Here is a 19323-nt window from a genome sequence, read left to right as displayed (position 1 = left end):
AACTGATCTCAAATATGAGGGTTTATTTCTGGACTCTCAATTCTAGTCTATTGATTGATAAGTCCATCCTTATGCCAGGACCACAGTTTTGATTAGTAGCTTTGGAGTGAGTTTTGTAATTGGGAACTGTGGGTCTTATGATTTTGTTCTTCTTTTCCAAGATTGTTTTGGCTATTACAAGTCTCTTGCATTTCCATATGAAATTTAAGTTCAGCTTGTCAACTTCTGCAGAGGTGCAAGCTGGAATTTTGATAAGGATTTTGTTGAATCTATAGATCCGTTTGGAGTATTGTCATCTTAAAAATATTGTCTTCCATTAAGACTTCCAATATTAAGTATTTTAAAACATGGGATATCTTTCATTTATTTAGGTCTTTTAAAATTTCTTTCAATAATGCTTTGCAGTTTTCAGAGTGTAAGTTTTGCACTTCTTTTGTTAAATACAGACAACAACAAATAAGCACATGAAAAGATATTTAAAATCACTAGCCATTAGGGAAATGCAAATCAAAACCACCATGTGATACCATTACACACCTATTAGAATAGCAAAAATTTAAAATAGTGACAAATGCTGGTGGAAAAATTGGAATCATCATACATTGCTGGTAGGAATATAAAATGGTATAGTTTCTTTAAAAACTCAACGTACAGCTACCACACAACCCAGCAGTTGTGCTCCTGGACATTTATTCCAGGTAAATTAAAACTGATGTTCTCACAAAAACCTGTATGTGAATGTTGATAACAGCTTTATTCATAATAACCCCAAACTTGGAAAGTATCCAAATGCTCATCAGCTGGTGGCTGGTTAGACAAACTATACATCCACACTGTGCAATACTACTCAGCAATGAAAAGGAAGGAATTGCTGATGTGTGCAGTGAGCTGGTTGAAGCTCCAGAGAATTATGCTGAGTGAAAAAAAAAAAGCCAATCTCACAAGGCTACATGCTGTATGATTCCATTTATTTAACATTCTTGAAATGACACAATTATAGAAGTAGAGAACAGATTAATGGTTTTCAGGGATTAAGGAAGAGGTGAAGGCAGGAGGGATGTGGATGTAGCTATAAAAGGGAAACAGGAGGAATCCTTGAGGTGATGGAAATGTTATGTATTTTGACTGTATCAAGTTCAGTATCCTCTTTGTGATACTGTAATATAGCTTTTGCAAGAAGTTACCGCTGGGGAAACCTTGGTAAAGGGATCTCTCTGCATTACTTCTTACAATTGCTTGTGATATACAAGTATCTCAAAAGGAAAAAGTTTAATTTAAAAAAGCAGATTAGATGCAGCAGAAGAGAGAATTAATGAACCTTAAGATGTATTAGCAAAAAGTACCCAGAATAAAAACCATGGAGACAAAAGGATGGAAAACAGAAAAGCATTTAGCAGTCATAGGAAACATGTAACTGACATGTACTGTAGTTCCAGAAGGAGAAGTGAAAGAGAATGGAGAAGAAATAATATTTGAAGAGATAAACAGATGAGAAATTTCCACAATTGATTAAAGAAACCAAGCCACAGATTCAAGAAGCCCTATTAAACTAAATCAGAAGACAGAAAATCTTAAGTATGGCCAGAAAAGAAGAGCAGGAACGAGGGGAGGCAAAGGGGAGAGGGAGAAAGATTACCTTCAAAGGAGCACAATTAGATGGACTGCAAACTTTACAACAGAAGTAATGAAAACCAGAAGACAAGAGGTTCATATTTTTGATGTACTAGAAGAAAGTAACTGCCAACTCAGAATTCTAAGCCCAGTAAAATTCTCTCTCAAGAATGAAGGAAAAATATGATATTTTTAGAAAAATTAAAATTGAAAGAATTCATTACTAGTAAATCAGATGAAAAATCAGTAATACAGATGACTTGAACATGATTAAGAAATCTGCCAAATGGACATATACCAAACAATGCATCCAACAAATACAAAATACACATTTTTTCCCAAGCAGACACAGAATCTTTGTGAAAAGTTACCATATACCAGATAATTAAGCAACTTTCTACCAACCTCAAAGGACATTATTTGATCAAAATGCCATTAAGATAAAAATCTATGAAGAAAAAAATAACTACAAAATTCCCACTTGTTTGGAAAATAAATAGCCTAAGGTCAAAGAAGAAATCATAATTGAAATTAGAAAATATTTGAGCATAAAAGAAATGATACTATTATAACATGCAGTGCCGTTAAATTGGTGCTTAAAGGGAAATTTAAGCTTAAGAGCATACATTGGTAAAGAGATCAAAGAAGATCTAAATAAATGAGGAGACATACTGTTTTCATGGATTGGACAACAACATGGTAAAGATATCAATTCTCCCCAAATTGATATACAAATTTAACTGACTGAAAACTAATGATTTATCTGTACTTTCCACAAATTAAAAATAGGATAGTCAAATAAGCACAAAGGAAAAGGAAAAGAACAATGAAGATAAATATAAAATGAATGAAAAAGAAAATAAACATAACAGAGAATCAGCAAAGCCAAGTGCCAGTACCCTGGGGAAAAAAGTTAATAAAATTGATAACTTCTTGGCAAACATCATCAAGAAAGAAAAAAAGAAGACACAAACTCCCAATATCAGGAATTAAAAAGAAGATACCACAGCACATCCAGAAAACATTAAAAAAATGAGACAGTTATGAAAAATTGTATCCAAAACATTTGAAGTTTGAAAACAAATGGATAATATTCTTTTAAAAATTATAAATTCCCAAAACTGATACTGGAAAAATAGAAATTGAAGAACCCTATATTTATTAAATAAATTGAATCTTTCCCAATAAGAAAACTCCAGGCCTTGCAAATTCAACCAAACATTTACAGAAGAAATAATACCAATCTTACACGAGGTCTCCTAGGGAATAGGAAAAAAATGTATAAAATGAATATAAAAGAGTATAAAATGGCCTCAACTCATTTTATGAGGCAGGTTTACCCTGATACCAAAACCTGACAAAGTGAGTCTCCGTCATTGACATAGATGCAAAAATTTCAATCAAAAGGTAGCAAAGGAAATGAAGCACAACCTAATCAGAGGTATCCCAGAAGTGTCATGTTGGCTTAACATCCAAAAACAATAAATATAATCCACAGCATTAGCATTTCAAAGAGAAAAATATATGATCACTTCAATAGACACATAAAAAAATATAATATTCAACACCCATTTGAGCTTGAAAATGCTATACAAGCTGGGAGTACGAGGGAGCTTTCTTAAAACTGATGACAGACACCCATGAAAAACTTACAGAAAACATCTTACAGGTCTTAATGCTTGAAATATTGAAAGTTTTCCTTTCAGAACAGGAACAAGACCACAATACCTGCTATCACCACCTCAATCCAACATTGAACATAAAACCCTGGCAGCACCGTAAGGCAAAGACAAGGAATAAAAGGTGGAAGGATGGGAATGGAAGAAATTAAAATGTTACCTTTCTACATACCTGTGTAAGAGGCTGTATAGTGTGGAAATTCAACCTTGTTTCATCATAAATAACCAAGTAAATAAGTTTCCATTAAAAAAAAAAAAAAGAATTAGAGACCACACACACAAAAAAAGTTACCTTTCAAGATGATATAATTATACAGGTAGAAAATCCAAAATAACCTAATTTAAATTAAACGCAGTGGCTAAGCATAAAAAAAAATCATATCTCATTCAAGCAAAATCTAATATGGGTTGGTGAGACCCCCCTTCCATATACCACTCTGGGACCTAGGCACCCTCCTGTCCACCAGCATCTCATCTTGTGGTCTCCAGGGTCGCCATGGTAAGAAAAGACAGAGTGTAAGGGTAGCTCTTCAGTTCTTCAACAGTTTGGCTCGGAAGTAATAGGTGCCACTTCCACTCACATTTCATTGGTTTGAACTAGCCACATAGCCCCACCTAACTACCTGGGAACTGGGAAGTGCTGTCTTCCCTGGTCCCCAAATATTCAAGTCACACACCTTCCCCAACTGCCATGGGTCTCCGAATCCAGCTTGAAATCTCAGATCTTCGAGTGAGTGGCTGCGTGGTGCTTTCCAGGGGTTCTGTGCCTGCCTCCTCTTGGTCTGGAGTTCTTGTGAACTAAAATGTTGCCTGCCATATCAGTAAACCAAGGATGTTGCAGCCATCAAGCCATTACCTTACAGCCACCCCGACGGTGAGCCCTGAAGGAACTCAGGATAGAAACAAGGTGCTCATCATCTAGCAGTCAACTGCCTCAGCCAACCCCGATGGTGCACCCTGACGAGACTCAGGATGAGAAAGCACAGGATGCTGGCCCCATGTAGCTGAGGTGCATATCAAAGGAATGATTTCAAAGAAGATGTGGCACATACATACAATGGAATATTACCCAGCCATAAAAAAAGCATGAAATAATGGCATTTGTAGCAACATGGATGGGCCTAGAGATTATCATACTAAGTGAAGTAAGTCAGACAAAGACAAATATCATATGATATCACTCATAGGTGGAATCTAAAAAAAAATTATACAAATGAACTTATTCACAAAACAGAAACAGACTCACAGACTTTGAAAACAAACTTATGTTTACCAAAGGGGAAACATTGAGGGGGAGGGATAAATTAGGAGTTTGGGATTAACATATACACACTACTATATATAAAATAGATAACCAACAAGGACCTACTGTATAGCACAGGGAACTCTACTCAATATTCTGTAATAACCTATATGGGAAAAGAATGGATATATGTATATGTATAACTGAAGCACTTTGCTGTATACCTGAAACTAACACAACACTGTAAATCAACTGTGCTCCAATATAAAATAAAAATTAAAAAAATTTTTTAAAAGAAATTATTTCAGTGAGCCCAGGCTCTTGCAACTTCCCATACATAGAAAAGCGCTAAATTCCTTAACTTGAGATATCTGGTGTTCTTTTACAGTAATCCTTTGATGTTCGGACTACCTGGTCTTTTGTTGCAAAAACTCCTATATATCCTGGCTCCCCGCTTGCCTCTTCGGAAGAGTTTCTCAGCTTTATCTGCGAGGCTGCGTTCCAGGCTTGAAGTCCTCAGAATGTTCACTGAATAAAACATAATTCTCAACTATTAGGTTGTGCATTTTTTTTCAGTCGACAATCTACAAACTGAGACATTATTGGCCTCCTGTACAGACCCAATGTTCACTGATGGGGCGGGTCAGGACAACTGAGGTCAACACTTCCACATGGAAATGGGAAGAATGGAGGTAGGGCCATTGCTCTGTAGTAATTCTGAAACCTTGCTGGGTGGACATTGCCAAGGCCCCCACCATGCTGCCCCATCATCCTCCTTGGCCACGTCTGAAGTGGACATAGGAGACCGTGCCATCCCTGGGGGCCGTGAAACTCTCAGCTGCCCAGGGACGACTGGGGACGCAAGGCTTGTTTTAAGTCAAGAACAGTCAAAGCCTTAATTTAGTCCAAGCTTTGGGTTTCTTTCACAACACGATTTCCTTAAAAACATAGTAAGCTTCCAATTTATTTGTTTCCAATGAGCTCCATGTTCCATACCTCCACCCAAAAGTTCTTTTTGAGATATGGTCTCAATTTTGCTTATTTGCCTTTTTGCCCCTAAGTCTCACTCACTCACAATATAATGGCAGCTACCTTGAGTCTGTTGGGACCTTTTTTAATCTGCTTTTTGCCCTGAGGTAGTTTGAGCCTTTGATGTTCAATGGCTTTCTGGATGTTGTATCAAGTTATTTCTGGCTTTCCAATTTTGCTAAGCCCTTAATTTCTGGAATTTCCCTGTTCTCTTTATTCCTGGTTACAAATTAACCACTTCCTTCCTGAATTCATGCAAAATCTTTTTGAGGGTAGTCAACAGCCAAGACACACTTATAATACCCCGCTTTCTTACCTCTTGTTTTAGTGTTCAAGTTCATTTGGCTATAAAGACTGATTGAAGTAATGTGTCAGCATTTATAACCTGGATTGCCAACACCCACCCTCCAGTATCAGTTTCCTTGGTGCCAACCACCAGCAACTAAGCTAATGCCATGTATCTTAGCTTTTAAATGCAGCAACATCAATTATTAGCCAGGACAGGATAAACTATGCTGAGTTCAAAACAAAAGGTTATTTATCCTTCATGCAAAGATGATGCAATCAGGCAATGCTCCAGGGAAACCCTCCTCCATAAAGTGACTCAGGGATCTAACTGCTTTCATTTGGTGTCTCCACAATTTCAACACAGAGCCTCCCTATGGTAAATGCACTGAAAGGGACATAGCAAGATAAAGGAAGCTCTCTTAATGACCTCATGCCAGAAACAGTGTTATATATTGTATTCCTAAAACCCCCCAAATGAAAACCTACTATAAAGACACTAGGATCAAATCAACATGCTACTGGCTTGAGAACAGACAGATTAGAATACAGAAATATATGTGAGTATATTTGATAACAAAAATAATATTTCAGGGCTTCCCTGGTGGCGTAGTGGTTGAGAGTCCACCTGCCGATGCAGGGGATGCAGGTTCATGCCCTGGTCCAGGAAGATCCCACATGCCACGGAGCGGCTGGGCCCGTGAGCCATGGCTGCTGAGCCTGCGCATCCGGAGCCTGTACTCCGCAACGGGAGAGGCCACAACAGTGAGAGGCCCGCGTACCGCAAAAATAAATAAATAAATACATAAAATTTCAATACAATGGGGAATTATTAATACATAACTATGATTATTGTTTTACTAAACCACAAATATTTCCAAATTATACTAACATGACTAGCTACCCATCAGAAAAAAATAAAACTGGATCTTATTTTAGCTATATGTAAAAATAAACTTCATATTTAAGACTTAATAAAAATGCAGCAAGAAATTCTAAAGGGTTGTATGAACACTCTCAGTGGAGAGAAATGTACCTAACCAAGACCAGATGACTGATAGCTATAGAAGGAATGATACACAGTTAGTAATACAAAAATTAATTTTTCTATGACAAAAGATAACACCAAGTCAATAGATGAACAAGAGATTTAAACACAGAGAACACATATAAGGCTTACATCTAATTTACAGAGAGCATGCAGAAATTGGCAGAAAGAGAATAAACAACACAACAGGGAAGAAAAGGGACACCAAGAGGCAATTCACAGAATGAATCCAAATGGCAACATCCAAAAAGACCTCCACTCACACTGGTATGGGGGAGGGGAGCAAAGTGAAATAATGATACCCCTTTACATCAGACTGACAAAAAATAAATCTATAAATCTATGGTTAGCAGCTGTATGGGAAAAGGGTACTCACGCACTGATGCAGGAAAGTAGAGTTGTTATAATGGTTGTTGAAAGCAACCTGAAAATATCTCTTAACATTACATACACTCATGGATGGAATGGAATTCCTTGTTGGAATGGAAACAAAATGATGCCTATTGACAGAGGACAGAATCGGTGGTATGTGGCCAAGTGAGAAACAACCTACCCTCCAGGAAAAATGCATGTGTCTGTGTATATACCTATATTTATCATAAAACGTATTCAGAAAAAGGATGTGTGACATAACATTTACAAATAATAATAAAATATACAACACCCTTTTTTATAAATTTGATGTAGTCAACTGATCCTCACAGAATGTTTTTGCAGATTTTTGCCAAACTGTACGTGTAGCCAACCTATAGCTGGGACCCATGAACAAGTGTTGGTCCAACATGAATGTACATTTTTGTTAAAAAGTAAGGTGAAAGGGAACAAAGAAGATGTTTGTTGAAACTTCACTCATTCATCAATGGCCCGAGTGCCCTCTTTGTTGAATTGAATAAGTTTTTTTTTTTAAGTTAATTTATTTATTTATTTTTGGCTACCTTGGGTCTTCATTGCTGCATGCGGGCTTTCTCTAGCTGCGTTGAGCGGGGGCTCCTCTTTGTTGTGGAGCATGGGCTTTAAGCCTGTGGGCTCAGTAGCTGTGACTCGTGGGCTCTAGAGCACAGGCTCAGCAGTTGTGGCGCATGGGCTTAGCTGCTCGCAATATGGGAGCTCTTCCCAGACCAGGGATCGAACCCGTGTCCCCTGTATTGGCAGGCAGATTCTTAACCACTGTGCCACCGGGGAAGTCCCAAATAACAGTTTTCAAATCCTGGGAAAATAGTTTCTCACTTTTTTTCTGCTAGTCACAGTGCAATAGCTGCAGACGTGACTCGCTTTTAATTGAATTTGCATTATTAATGTTAATATTTCTCAAGTCTAGACAACCAACAAAACAATCAATCAAGCCGAGGTCTGTAATGTGTGTCACTTTCTGTGGTGTGTGTGCTTTTGCCATGGCCAGCTTTAAGCCACGTACAGGACACGTCCGATCACAGACTTATGAATATGTGCCCAGAAGCACGCCATCGTGTTGTATTTTTTAATAGATGTAAATAACCTGGAGCATCGAGAATAGTAAAATAATTAGGAAGTGATACGTTTGGAGTATTTTTTACCTTTGTTTTGAGTATAATGTATGTATTTAATTATATGTTTACAGAATTTAATATTTTTACTGATTGCATTTAGTAACTGGCTCATGATATTCCCGAAATGCTAACAATAGGCTTTCACGAAGCCAGTATGAGCTGGCTCCAGCACACCCCTGGGAATGGCTGACCGGTATGCAATGGCCACACGGTAGAATTTTACATAACTATCTGAAAGAATGAATTGGAGTTCTACAGGGGATTTCGAGGGATTTTCACAAAGAATTGTCCAATAAGAAAAGCAAAATATAAGCAAGAGAATATAATATTCATCACATTTTGGTAACAGAAAGCCGTCTGCCTCCCAGCAAAACCTCTCTATACGTGTCTGTATATGCTAATAAATGATTGATGTGTATTCAGGAGAATAAGGCAACACGAAATGGGGACATAGGGTGGGAAGTGTGCGAAGGAGGAAAGGGAGCCAAGTGAAACAGGAAAACAGAACACAAAGACTGCCAAGAAAACAAACAGCACACACGTTAACACATTCCAGCATTTGTGTATAATATATGAGTGTATGTGTTCACGTCATTAAAATATATTTTTAAACCTAGTCCTCAGCTGGACAGTTATTTAGGTTATTTATTGTTATCTAACAAACCACCCCAAAGTTAGTAGCTTAAAACACCAACAACCGTTTACTATGGCAATTCTGTGGGTTGAGCGTGTGGGTCTCCTGCTTCGAATGGTGTTGGCTTGGGGCACTGGGGTGGCCAGAGGTTCAACAGGGCCTCCCTGGCATGGCTGGCGGGTGATGCTGGCTCCAGGCTGGGAGCTCAGCTGGGGCTAGCAGGCGGGGACTTCATTTCTCCTCCACGTGAGCCTCTCCACACGGCTGCTTGGGCTTCCTCACAGCATGGTGATGGGGTGCTAAGAAGGAGTGAGTGCTGGGGTGAGGGATGGCTGTGGTGTCAGAGAAGGTACAGGAGGTCAAATTATAAGGGGTCTTGCAATCCCTGTGAGGACTTTGGCTTGTATTTCAGGTGAAAAGTGGGAGCTTTTGCAAAGTTTTTGAGTGTTGCTCTGGCTTAATGTTTTTAGACAGTTATTCTGAGTGCCGTGCTAAGAACAGACTGTAGGGGGCCAGGATGAAGGTGGCTTGTACCAGGATGGAAGCAGTGGGAGTGGTGAGAAGTGGTCAGATTCTGGAGGCATTTTGGAGGTACAGCCAATATAATTTCCTGACAGATTGGATGTGGGGTGTGAGAGAAAGGTGGGCACCACGGATGAATGCAAGGCTCTTGGCCTGAGCAACTGAAGGACGGGGCAGCTGCCAACTGAGGAGGAAGCTGGGAAGAGATCGGGCGCTCCGTGGCAGATGTGTTGAGCTTGAGAAGAGGTGGCTCTGACATCCAAGTGGAACCATCACGGAGGCAGTTGGAAACCTGTTAGCCATCAAAGAGAGGGGCCTGGAGGCATTGTCATCTCAGTGGTTTTAAAGCCACCAAACAGAGAAGAAAAAGAAATAAAAGGAATACAAATTGGAAAAGAAGAAGTAAAACTGTCACTGTTTGCAGATGACATGATACTATACATAGGGAATCCTAAAGATGCCACTAGAAAACTACTAGAGCTAATCAATGAATTTGGTAAAGTTGCAGGATACAAAATTAATGCACAAAAATCCCTTGCATTCCTATACACTAACAACAGAAGATCAGAAAGAGAAATTAAGGAAACAATCCCATTCGCCATTGCAACAAAAAGAATAAAATACCTAGGAATAAACCTACCTAAGGAGGTAAAAGACATGTACTCAGAAAACTATCTCTCTGATGAAAGAAATCAAAGATGATACAAACAGATGGAGAGATATACCATGCTCTTGGATTGAAAGAATCAATATTGTGAAAATGACCATACTACCCAAAGCAATCTACAGATTCAATGAAATCCCTATCAAATTACCAGTGGTATTTTTTTACAGAACTGGAACAAAAAATCTTAAAATTTGTATGGAGACACAAAAGTCTCCGAATAGACAAAGCAGTCTTGAGGGGAAAAAACGGAGCTGGAGGAATCAGACTCCCTGACTTCAGACTATACTACAAAGCTACAGTAATCAAGATAATATGGTACTGGCACAAAAACAGAAATATAGATCAATGGAACAGGATAGAAAGCCCAGAGATAAACCCATGCACCTATGGTCAACTAATCTATGACAAAGGAGGCAAGAACATACAATGGAGAAAAGACAGTGTCTTCGATAAGTGGTGCTGGGAAAAATGGACAGCTACATGTAAAAGAATGAAATTAGAACACTCCCTAACACCTTCCACAAAAATAAACTCAGAACGGATTAGAGACCTAAATGTAAGACTGGACACTATAAAACTCTTAGAGGAAAACATAGGAAGAACACTCTTTGACATAAATCACAGCAAGATCTTTTTTGATCCACCATCTAGAGTAATGGAAATAAAAACAAAAATAAACAAGTGGGACCTAATGAAACTTAAAAGCTTTTGCAAAGCAGAGGAAACTACAAACAAGATGAAAAGACAAACCTCAGAACGGGAGAAAATATTTGCAAACGAATCAACCGACAAAGGATTAATCTCCAAAATATATAAGCAGCTCATGCAGCTCAATATTAAAAAAACAAACAACCCAATCCAAACATGGGCAGAAGACCTAAATAGACATTTCTCCAAAGAAGACATACAGATGGCCAAGAAGCACATGAAAAGCTGCTCAACATCACTAATTATTAAAGAAATGCAAATCAAAACTACAACGATGTATCACTTCACACCAGTTAGAATGGGCATCATCAGAAAATCTACAAACAACAAATGCTGGAGAGGGTGTGGAGAAAAGGGAACCAACCCTCTTGCACTGTTGATGGGAATGTAAATTGATACAGCCACTATGGAGAACAGTATGGAGGTTCCTTAAAAAACTAAAACTCAAATTACCATATGACCCAGCAATCCCACTGCTGGGCATATACCCAGAGAAAACCTTAATTCAAAGAGACACATGAACCCCAGTGTTCATTGCAGCACTGTTTACAATAGCCAGGTCATGGAAGCAACCTAAATGCCCATCGACAGACAAATGGATAAAGAAGATGTGGTACATATATGCAATGGAATATTACTCAGCCATAAAAAGGAACGAAATTGGGTCATTTGTAGAGACATGGATAGATCTAGAGACTGTCATACAGAGTGAAGTAAGTCAGAAAGAGGAGAACAAATATCGTATATTAACGCTTGTATGTGGAACCTAGGAAAATGGTACAGATGAACCGGTTTGCAGGGCAGAAATATAGACACAGATGTAGAGAACAGACGTATGGACACCAAGGGGGGAAAGTGGCAGGGGGTGGGGGTGGTCGCGTGATGAACTGAGCAATTGGGATTGACATGTATACACTGATGTGTATAAAATGGATGACTAATAAGAACCTGCTGTGTAAAAATAAATAAATAAAATTAAATTTAAATTTTTTTTAATAAAATAAAATAAAGCCACCGAACAGGATCACTGGGGCAGCAAGAGGCTAATAAAAGGAGATACAGTCCAAGGACTGAACAATGAATGTGATCAAGGTCAAGGAGACAGGAAGGAGCAGCCAGGGAGTGAGGAGACACTAGCAGAGGGCACGCGGGGTCCTGGGAGCCAGGCGAGGAGGGGCAGCCAGGAGGAGAGAGGGACCCACCAGCAGGGTCGGAGGCAGCTGATGGGTCAGGAAGCTGAGGTCTGATGGCCAACACTGGATTTTGGCTTTCAGGGTCTGGACGGGGCGGGGTCACTGCTGACTTCATTTAGAGCAGTTTCAGGGAATCTCTGGTATGAAAAGCCTCCTTGGAGCGGGCTGGGGGCAGACTGAAGGAAGATGGGGAGGAGTTTTGCTCTTTCAAGAAGATTTGCTATCAAGAGGGGGAAGGAGACAGCAGTGGAGGCCAGAAGAAGTGGGAGAGGAAGGCTTCTCTGAAGATGGGAGAAATAGTTGGGTACGTGATGCTGATGCTAAGAGCTGATGGGGAAGCACAGATGGAGCACGGCTCCTGAGCCCGGCAGTGATGGGCCGGGGCCAAATGCACGATGGGACTGAAACAGACATGGCCTGTCCCGTGCAGCCTCTCGTCTTTGATGGGTCTTTCCAGCCGGGTGGCACCCCACCCTCACTCCGCTTGCCCTGGCTCTTCCCGCCCTGCCCACCCACTCCAAGAGCTTCTGAACCACGCTCACATGGGTCCTTGTCGGGAACAGCACATGTCCTTTTAAAAGACCATCCTGCTTGCTGTCGGATGCCCCACCTTCCTATTAATCGCCTCAGAAAATAACCAAGCGGCTGGCAAATATTCCAGCCAAACCCCTGTGCGGGTGGCAAGACGTGACATGAAAAGGAATCTGTAGCAGGAGCCCGAGAGGCAAGGCCAGACGGGCACTGGTTAGGAATGTCTGTTTGTGGCTCCCAGGCTAATTTCTGGATACGATAATGAATAAATATTGGTCTTTGCTTCTGCAGCCTTTTCCATCTGGGTGGCTCAACCAAATAGATGCTGCCACCTCTTGTTTTCTAGAACTGTGGAGAGACTGGGGCCACAGTGGAGTAGGGTGTCACCCAGCTTCTCACAGCCAGAGGGTAGCAAGACAGGGAGGGGAGCACTGGAAGATCAGAGACCCTTGGATGGGAGCTGTGATTACCCTAAGCACAAGCTCTACCTCCTGCTTTTGTCTCTGTAACACACCCTGACGAGTGCTCATCCAACTATCGCTTGAATACCACCAGTGACGGGGAGCTCACTACCGAAAAGCAGTTTGTTCCACTGTTAGATGGTACAGAATGTTAGAAAGAGTTTTTCCTTTGTAAGACTTCTTTTCTGAATTCCTATAATGTCCTGAGCACTGTTCTAGACACAGGATGCAGTGAATAAGACCTAACAGGGTGCCTGTCTTCAGTGGACTGATAAACAGGAACCAACACAGACAGCAAAAGGAAGGGAGGGAGGAGGTAACAGCTAGTGCTGAGCAATGCAGAGGATATAGGATGGTGTGAGCATCCTATATCCTAGTGACAAATGCAGAGGCTCTGGGGTGGTGAGAGAGAGCGGCGGGGCTGCTCCACCTTGGTGACCAGGAGCTGTGACCACTAAGCTAAGATCTGGGTCAAGGAGCTGGGCGTGCAGATGCCAGCAAGGACAGCATTCTGGACAGAGGGAGGTAACGTGGGGATCCGCTGGCCTCTGAGGATGGGAGGGACCACCCCGAGGCGGCAGCCATCCTTGATGTCCTCATTGGGAGAGGGTCCGTCCCAGGACCGAGACGATTGGGCATTTGGCAGCAGGGTGCTGTTCCTCCTGCCCGAGCCTGGAGGGGGCTGTCTGGGTGTGTGCTACCTGAGGGCAGTGCCCTCCCCATCAGGTCACCTCCCAGCCGTCCCCGCCACCACCCACCCCTGCTCTGAGCAGTACTGGGAGGGGGCTGGAGGTGGGCTCAGAGCGGAGGGTCTGGCTGAACCCCACCCCTGGAGATGCTCCTTCCTGCCAGCCATGGAGGCCCCGGGCTGGACTGCAGATCCTCTTGGCACCAAGCCCAAATCTAGCTCCTCCCCCACCTCACCCCCTTCCCCACCCTGCCCTCAGGGGCCACGTGCCTAATTCTCTTGCCCAGGGCCAGCCCTGCAGACACTTGAAGAAGAACGTGGCCAGACGTGTGAGTGAGACACCTCTGGGGGATTCCAGCCACCCAAGCCCCCAAAGCTGAGGCCTCAGGTGCTGGGAGCAGAGCTGAGCTGAACTCGCCACCCATGGAGGCCAGGAACATAAGAAATGGGAAGGTTACCAGGCAGCCACAGAAACCGGAAGGGAGGAAGGTGTTCTTAATAATATCTCCTATTACAAGAGGAAACATGGACTTAGGAAGCTAAGTCCCTCCCCCAAGGTCATGGGCAAATAAAGGGCAGAGGCAGGATTTGAATGTCCAGTTCCTACTGTGCTAGAGGGCAGTTTCCTATGGGATCGCCCAGGCTGTGGGAAGGCAGGAAAGGGGTCTGAGCAGAAGAGGGAGTCACCGGGCTCCAGTGGAAGGAAGTTGCCAGTGTTCTAACACGGGGAGGGGGCACCTGGGCAGGCTCTAGACCTCCCAGTGTCTACAGTGCCCCTGGACCAGGGACTGAGAATGTCTACAGGGGGACCCGGAACCAGGAAAGTCCAACGGGATCGCCCAGAACTTGTCAGCAATGCACACAGTCTGCTTTGACACCCAAGTGAGTTATGCCCACGTAAGGTTGAACCAGTGAGAACAATGTGCCTGGTGTATAATATGCAACCTAGGGGCTCTGGGTCGTCCCCGTGGTAACTCACGCATGATGCACTGCTTATCCCCCTGGACCCTGAGTGCTGGATGGACATCGGCTTGTGGGCCCTGCCTGACCACCACTGCCCAGATTTTGATCACCAGGACAGACGAGACAGGGCACTGGGCTCTGGGTCTGAGCAAGGCACCTGGCCCAGGGTGCTGCACCCAGCCCATCAGGTATATCCCATTCCCATCCTGCCCCCGGGGTGCCGGAACCCTGTGCAGACCCCCCAAATGGTGGCTGTCCTTCTGCTCACGCATCTCTTAGGCAGCCCTGGCACGGCCTTGCCTTTAGAAAGCTCTGCTGATTGGGATGCCTCCTGCACCCTGGCCAGTGACACCTGGGGGCCTCTGCCTTCTACAGGTGAGCGCGTGGGGCCTTGTCTCCACCTGAGGCCACTGGCTCCTCTGCACCTGTTTCTTGCCTCATTCAGTCTGGGACCTCAGGCCTCTTCCTCGCCTCCAGAACTGCCACGTTGGCCCACTCTGGCCCCGAGACAGGTCCTGTCCCCCAGAACAGCCAGGGCTGGCCATTCAAGAAGATTCCACCTTCCCTGTACACCCCACACTACTTTTGTCCTTGAGAAGCCTTTTGTTGGCGGCACAGGCTGCTGTGATGCGGAAGAGTATCTACGGGTAAATGCTGGGCGCACCCCACTGTCTGGCTGGATTGGGGTCTGGGTTGGGAGACAGGACCGGGCTGGGGAAGGAGGTCTTGGAAAGGAGGAGAGAGTGGAGGTGAATGGATGGGGAGCCGATGCCTGCCTCCATATGTAGACTAGGGGAGGGCGGAGATGGAGAGAGAATTTTAAAGATACTTTGATGCTTATTCAAAATCTACAATGGGAATTCCCTGGAGGTCCAGTGGCCAGGACACTGCGTTCTCACTGCCGAGGGCCCGGGTCAATCCCTGGTCAGGGAACTAAGATCTCACAAGCCATGGGGTGTGGCCAAAAAAAAAAAAAAAAAAAAACACAAACTCTACAATGTGCAACCAGAAAATGACCTCCATTTTCCACCATGTGGAAGACTAATCACTGAGCAATAGTCCCACGGCAAAGCAGTGAAAAAGCAATATACGTATCTATATATATGAACATGTTTTTATATGCATGCACATATACATATATCTTATATGTATTAAAACGCATCACACTGAACAAGCAAGAACAAGAAAAATCCTCACAGGCCAGAGAACTAGGAGGGAAATTCAAGTCCCCAGAGGTGAGCAGTTGCCGAAGCTAGCTCTGCCCCAGGGACATTCACCAAGGCCAGTCACCTGATAGTCCTTTGCCATGACCACACTTGGCTGTGGGGCGGGAGGAAAGCCTGGGCCGCCCAGCACGAGTCAGTAGGGAGCCCCACCTACAGCTGGACTCTCCCAAGGGCTATGCTTTCACTGCTGGAATAAGTTAGTAGGAAAAAGCCTGAAGACGAAAAAAAAACCTAAAGACGGAAAAAGCAAGGACACTAGCCTACATCAAGCTTGGCACCGGGGGAAAAGGAGAAAAAGAATCTCCCTGAAGCAATAAACACCAGCCTGCCCTAATGTAGGTTTTATACCAGCCCTGTGGACCACAAATCCCAGACTAAGACTTTAATTTAAAGGGAGACAGGGACTTCCCTGGTGGTTCAATGGGTAAGACTTTGCCTTCCTGGCAGGGGGCATATGTTCGATCCCTGGTTGGGAGCTAAGATCCCACATGCCTCGTGGCCAAAAAACAAAAACATAAAACAGAAGCAATATTGTAACAAGCAATAAAGACTTTTAAAATGGTCCACATCAAAAAAAAAATCTTTATAAAGAAAAAAGGGAGGCAACTCAGAGAGACCTTCGGTGTCCCGCTGAAGCAGACATGAATTATCTCTGGAGGTTCCCATTTTCAGCATAAGCCTCGAAGAATTACCAACGATTAAGTAGAAAGGACACAGGCAGAGCTCACAGAAGACACAGAGGAAAAAGCACCGTGAGTGAGAGTCAACAGGGTCCGACTGTAGAGACAGGCCCGGAGCATTAAATCCTCAGACAAGAACATAAAATAAAGATACCTGTGTGTAGAAAGAATTAAAAGAAGGAATCAAAAATATGAATAAGGGGCTTCCCTGGTGGCACAGTGGTTGAGAGTCCACCTGCCGATGCAGGGGACGCGGGTTCGTGCCCCAGTACGGGAGGATCCCACATGCCACGGATCGGCTGGGCCCGTGAGCCATGGCCGCTGGGCCTGCGCGTCCGGAGCCTGTGCTCCACAATGAGAGAGGCCACAGCAGTGAGAGGCCCGCGTACCGCAGGAAAAAAAAAAAAAAAAAAAAATATATATATATATATATATATATATATATGAATAAGGAACAAAAGACTATAAAATGGCCAAGAAATTTTGGAAAGGAAGCAAAGAAAACTTCTAGAAACAACAAAAAAACTCTATAATTGACATAAAATAAATGAATTAAACAGCAGAGTCGACACAACTATTTTAGTCAAGGTGCCGCCAGCTGCCGTAACCAACACCAAAGAGATGAGAGTTCAAGCATTTCTTGATCATCTACTGTTCAAAGCAGGTGTTCCTGACTGGCAGTCAGCTCTCCTCCCAGGGCGATTCTACCTGTGGCTCCAGCACATGGCTCCCAAGATGACCACGTTTGTCTGCATCAGCTGGCATCACCTGGGCATCAAGGAGCACTGAAGGGGATGCAGGGGACCAACAATGTTGCATCTTACTTTATTCACATTTCATTGACTGGGACTTGGTTACACAAATTGCAAGGGAGGCTGGGAAATGCAGTCTGTCTGCGTGCCCATCAGGAAGAGGAAGTGGGTTTGATGAGTGGCCAGGCTGTCTGGACCATGACAACTAAAGAAAGATGAGGATCCAGGAAATGTTAGCCATGGCTATTGCTTAGCTGATGGCACTCTTCAAAACCCTGCCCATCATTATTTCAGTTAATCTTTATGACTCCTACCTGGAGATTAAGCTAAGCTGGGAGGATTGTTCCCATTTTACAGAAAAGGAAACTCAGAGACAGGCAGTGACTTGCCCAAGACCACACAGCTCCTAAGTGGCCCAGCTGGGGTCGGAGCCCAGGACTTCCCATGACATCACAGTGCTGTCTCTTGTTCCAAACGACAAGAGGAAGGGGAGAGGTTCTGGAGCCAGTGGTCCTCCATTTTCAGCTGAGATGGTGAACCTGCTGGCCTAGCCCAGGGGCTGAGGGAACGAGCCCAAGTTCAGAGCAGTGAACTGAGTTGAGCTCAGCTTTAACACTGGTGTCCTGGGGTATCAGGGAGGCCAGCTGGGTGGGCTCAAGTAAAGGCAGCAGGTCTGGATGTACCTGACCCCAGGGGAGGTAAGAGGTCACAGTCAGTGGGTCAGCCAGCAAATATTTACCCAGTGCCTCTGATGTGCAGTGTCGTGGGTTCCAACAAGCAGAGCCTGGGTGCAGGGAACATACAAAACCCAGGTGGGGTTCACCTGGTGAGCTAGCCCTTTAGTGCCTGGCCCCGAGCTCCCAGTGTGCCAGGGCCCTGACCCCTTGTCATGGCATCCTCACCAGGACCCATGGGGGGAGGGGCTTTCAGTTCCATTTTTACAGGTGTAGGAATGATGGTGATGGTGGTGGTGGTGATGGTGGTGATGATGATGGTGACAGTGATGATGATGGTGACGTCATCTGACATTACTGAATGCTCTGTGCCCAGCAACGTTAAAGCTCTTTAGATGGATTCTCTTCTTTAACTTTCATAATAACCCTACAAAGAGTAGATTCCTTATTGTTTTGATTGGATAGAGAAGTAAACTGAGGCTCAGGGAGGTAAGTGATTCACTCAGCATCACAGAGCAAGTAGCGGACAGACCCAAGATTCACACCTCAGAGTCTGACGCAAGCATTGCGCTCTAACCATGGCACCGCGCTGCCTCGTCCGCCGTGGGCCATGAGCAAGGACAGAGCCTCCCTCTGATCTCTCTCTGTATCCCCAGCTCTGAGCCCGGGGCCTGCACGCAGCAGGTGCTCAGGAAGGCCTCTTAGGAATGATTTGTGCAGATGCAAAAATCCTACCTGTGCATTGATGCGTCCCCTTTACAGGCAATAAGCATATAATTTATGGGACATCCCTATTGTCTGCTTTTCAACCAGCCAGGCCTCCCAGAATCTGCTGCCCCTTAAACCGAGGGGCCCTGGCTGCTCCCTGAGTCAAACCCACCAGTGGGCAAGGACCCCATGAGCTCTGAGGTGAGAATACCTGTGATGTCCCTCTAGCTCGGCTGCCCGGGTCTTACAAGGAAGAAGGCCTGAGGCGGGCAGGGATTAGGGGAGGGGAGGTGGCAGCTTCGATCTGTTGCCAAAGGTGGGGGGGTGGAGGGACGCTTTTCTCCAGACAAGCTGTTCGCTTACCAGCTGACTTTGGTGAAAGAAAAAAATATTCCCAGTGCCATCTGTTCCCAGAGTGAGGCTGGTGTGGGCCTGGGGCTTCCTGCAGCTCGGGCAGCCAGACCCAGTTTCAGAATCCGAGACAGCTGCCCCTTG

Source organism: Mesoplodon mirus, assembly GCF_964341445.2.
Source record: "Mesoplodon mirus genome assembly, chromosome: 11".
In the NCBI taxonomy this organism is placed as follows: domain Eukaryota; kingdom Metazoa; phylum Chordata; class Mammalia; order Artiodactyla; family Ziphiidae; genus Mesoplodon; species Mesoplodon mirus.
Note: the sequence above shows the minus strand (reverse complement) of the source record.